A 4188-nucleotide genomic window follows, 5' to 3' on the forward strand; every position below is an offset into this window, starting at 1 on the left:
TTTTTTTTTTTTTTCAGATTCAGGTGCACGTCTTTTCATAATGCCAATGGTGAGCATTGTCAAGATCCATTCATACATCAGGGGCTGCAAAATGATGATATTCTATCATGCCTTCCTTATTTGCTAGCTGAATGCTTCTACAAAAAGAAACTTCTCCTCATCAACTATTTGGTTACCCTTAATGGCAGCGTCCATATATACTCCAGTTGCTGAGGCCTCCATGGACTGCGAACCGTGCAGACAGTCGCCGTCATTACGTTGCAGAGGTGGGACGGGGGAGAGAGGTTCGCTGCTGCTTCAAGGCCCGGGCCCAGCCAGTGGGTGGCCGTTGAGAGGACGCTGGGGGACACAGCCCTGCGCCTGTCCCCAGGCCCCTCAGCTCCCCTGCTGGCCCCAAGGCAGGAGGACCTGGAGGGCCCAGGGAAGAAGGCCCGATCTTCCTCTCAACTGCACTCTCTGCCATGGGGACCACTGCGAGGCTGACTGCCAAGTGGTATTTTCGTAAAGCTTAGTTGCAATGTAGAATGTGAAACCATCACATTCAACTTTTCATAATTCTGTTACAGTAAACAGTGGTCTATTTTACCTTTGAATGGATCTGTTACCTGTGTATGATGTTTTAGCATCACTGAGCTATGCAAACCTTCCAAATGTTGGCATATTAAACAATATCAACAAATCATATTTATTAATATTACCCATCACCAATCTCATCAGAAATGCCTTTAAGTACCAGGGGTCGGGTGGGGGGTGTTTCTGTCAAGCTTACTGTGGCAGATATAAGTTTTCTAAAATCCTGTTTTTGCTTGAAATCTGAAATTTCTTATTGACAACAAATATTGTCAGTTGTTTTCCTTGAAGTGTCAAGCTTACTTGGTTCATTTTGAAAAACAAGTCTGCCAATCCCTAGTCTGAATAGCCAATGTTTGTTTGTCAGTTGTTCTTCCAAGTAAAAGTGATATTCCATGAAAAAAAATATGGCTAGTTCGGCTCACAACTCAAACAACTCACCAGTGCTTTTCCTGGAGACAACCATCACACTTCAGTACTGAAAAGATGCTTCCCATCTCATTACACAGAATACTAAAAAGATGTGTTCTCAAGTGGGGACTTGAGCCAGTTCCACTTATTTCTTAAAATTTTATTTATTTACTGAGCGATGGAATGAGTGCTTTGAAGATGATGGCTACTTACTACAGTTTGATGTTCCTGCCTTGATTTGTGCCAACATCAGTAGCTTTAACCACAGTGGCTTTTTTTAACCACAGTGGCTTTTACACCAATGTCAACACAATGGAAAAGGCCAAGTAACACCTTAGTATTGTTATGAAAAGTTTTGACATTCAGGATCCCTTAAAACGGTTTCAAGGAATCCCAGAAGTTCAGTACCCTCACTTTGAGAACTCCGCTTCAAAGGAAAATGTATCCGCTATCAGGACTGTAGCATGATAGTGTAACACCACTGCTCTCACTCAAGTGTCTGTACTGATTCCTGAAAGCCCCCACTTCCCCAACCCTCCTGACACACCAGCAGGTGTGGCCCACATCCTGCGGAGGAGTTGAAGACGCAGGTGTCCAGCACCGATCATAAGGATTCCCCTCCACCGCCAGCCTGGGTGTGCTTTGGTAAGGATTCCTCACCACCTGGAGAGTTTCTGACCTCCTCAGGTGATTCAAAGTTTCGGCAGAGTTTGAGAACCTCTGTTCTACCCTAGTGCTCCACAAAGTGTGAACCTCCCTTTCCTTTAGAAAGGGGGGTTCCCAAACTTCAGCATCAGAACACGTGGAGAGAGTGTTAACACATGGATTCCTGTGCCCCATTCCCCCGATATTCTGATTCCTTAGGCCTGGGATGGGGCCCCAGAATTCACATTTTTATCAAGTTTCCAGGTGAAGCTGACGCTGTCCATCTGGGGACCACACTTGCAGAACCATTGTTTCAGACTGAACAGGAGAGAGCTGCTACATGGACCTTCTTGAACTGACAGTTTCAGTAGAGGGAGTAAGTTTAATACTCTCAGCTAGTTTTTATATCATTTCAGTCCTGGCTTTACCTGACTTTGGGGAATGTTGCCTTAGTCGTGCAGCCTCGAGAAATAAGGCTCTTTAGTCATTAATTACCAATGCTTATAAAATTGCTGTCTGCTGCTCATCATCAGTAATTATTAGAGAAATGCAAATCAAAACTGTAATACAATGAGCTTACACCTCACACCAGTCAGAATGTCCATCATCAAAAAGTCTACAAATAACAAATGCTGGAGAGGGTGTGGAGAAAAGGGAACCCTCTTGCACTGCTGGTGGGAATGTGAGTTGGTACAGACACTATGGAGAACAGTATGGGGATCCTCAGAAAACTAAAAATAGAGCTACCATACAATGTAGCAACCCCACTCCTGGGCACATATCTGGACAAAACTCTAAGCCAAAAAGATACATGCACCCCTATGTTCATAGCAGCATTATTCACAATAGCCAAGACATGGTAACAACCTAAATATTCATTGACAGATGAATGGATAAAGAAGATGTGGTACAGATATACAATGGAATACTACTCAGCCATAAAAAAGAATGAAATAATGCCATCTGCAGCAACATGGATGCAACTAGAGATGATCATAAGTAAATTCAGAAAGAGAAAGACAAATACCATATGATATCACTTATATGTGGAATCTAAAATATGACACAAATGAACCTACCTACAAAACAGACACAGAATCACGGACACAGAGAAGAGTCTGGTGGTTGCCAATGGGGAAGGGGCTGGGGGAGAGACGGAGTGGGAGGTTAAGGTTAGCAGATGTAAGCTTTTATATAGAGAGTGGATAAACAACGAGGTCCTACTCTAATAGCACAGGGAACTATATTCAATATCCTATGATAAACCATAATGGAAAAGAATATTTAAAAAGAATGTATATATAGTATAGTTATCTGCAATATATGTGATTAAACTTCAGAAACTAAAATCTATATGGCTCATGTAAATGTGTACCAACTGGATGTTAATTACATGCACAGTTGACCCTTGAACAATGCAGGGGTTGGGGGTTCCAACCCTCCAAGCAGTCGAAAATCCAAATGTAACTTATATTTGGCCCTCCTTAAACATGGTTCCTCTGTATCTGCGAATTCAACTAATCACAGGTTGTTATACTGTTGCAGGTGTTTACTGAAAAAAGTTGGTGTCTAACTGGATTTGTGCAGTTCAAACCCATGCTGTTCAAGGGTCAACTGTACTTACAATTTGTGTTCCTTCTTCAAGGACAAATTAAATATTTTATATTTTCACTAACATGATTTCAAAAATTCCACACTGAAAGCAGCAAGACTTACCTACTTTACAAAACTGCAAGGTAGCAAATTAAAAAATGACTCAAAAAACATTTATGAAGACTTGCCTTGAGGCTTACAACAATAAAACCATACTGCTATGTCAAACTCAAAGCACATACTACTTGAGCTGAAATGCCCCCTATGCCTGAACCACTTTGCTGAAAGTGGTAAGAAGGTTTACAGATCTCCCAGCCATGTCAACAATGGAAATCATACTTCACTTATTATCTTATCTGTCAAAGGAAGCTAAAGATCTCATTGGGTGGAGAAAAAAAAGTACATGTACTTCTTTAAATAACCAATATCCTTGCCCCTCAGGCCACTGTTCTTCTTATATAGCAGATATACAAGATAAGAAACACCTTTTCAAGCCGGAGGCCTTTTCAAGCCTTTTCAAGCCTAAATTGTGGTGGGAGCTGGGAGAGGAAAGAGATTGGAGAAGGAGTCATCTACAAATGGAATGCTTCCCAGCCTTGGCTAAACACTGGAATCACCAGGGGCACCTTCCAAGTTCCCACAGCCCAGGCTGCACGAAGAACAATTAAATTAGGCTACGTGGAACAGGACCCAAGCATTCGTAATTTTTTAAAGTGTCTCCACCACTCCTTGAGTGAAACCATTGTGCAGCCAGGTGAAGAACCACAATACTAACTACTCCTCTTTAGATAATTTTCAGGCCCCTTACATTCTCCTTTAGAACGCAAAGAAAGCGCTGAGATTAAAATGATAAACAGCTGAGAGATGAAACGGCCATGAGCAGTAGCAGCTTAGGAGGAAAAATGCTTCTGAAACACTTTGATCTTTTAGTCTTCAATAAAATAACCAGGGCTTCCCTGGTGGTGCAGT

The 4188-nt window shown here is 42.0% G+C and overlaps 1 protein-coding gene and 1 long non-coding RNA gene across 4 annotated transcripts in view; one reads left to right on the top strand and one right to left on the bottom strand.

The window, feature by feature from the left end:
• LOC114484186 (uncharacterized) overlaps nucleotides 1-587 on the top strand; it is an 81317-nt gene extending 80730 nt beyond the window's left edge. The window contains exon 5 of the long non-coding RNA XR_003676793.1: nucleotides 18-587. This is a non-coding gene — a long non-coding RNA (uncharacterized lncRNA). The remainder of the gene's footprint in view (nucleotides 1-17) is intronic.
• Nucleotides 1-4188, bottom strand: part of STK39 (serine/threonine kinase 39) — a 327698-nt gene that overhangs the window by 7122 nt on the left and 316388 nt on the right. The gene's annotated exons all lie outside the window — the stretch shown is intronic.

Source organism: Physeter macrocephalus, chromosome 2 (genome assembly GCF_002837175.3).
Source record: "Physeter macrocephalus isolate SW-GA chromosome 2, ASM283717v5, whole genome shotgun sequence".
NCBI classification, from domain to species: Eukaryota; Metazoa; Chordata; class Mammalia; order Artiodactyla; family Physeteridae; genus Physeter; species Physeter macrocephalus.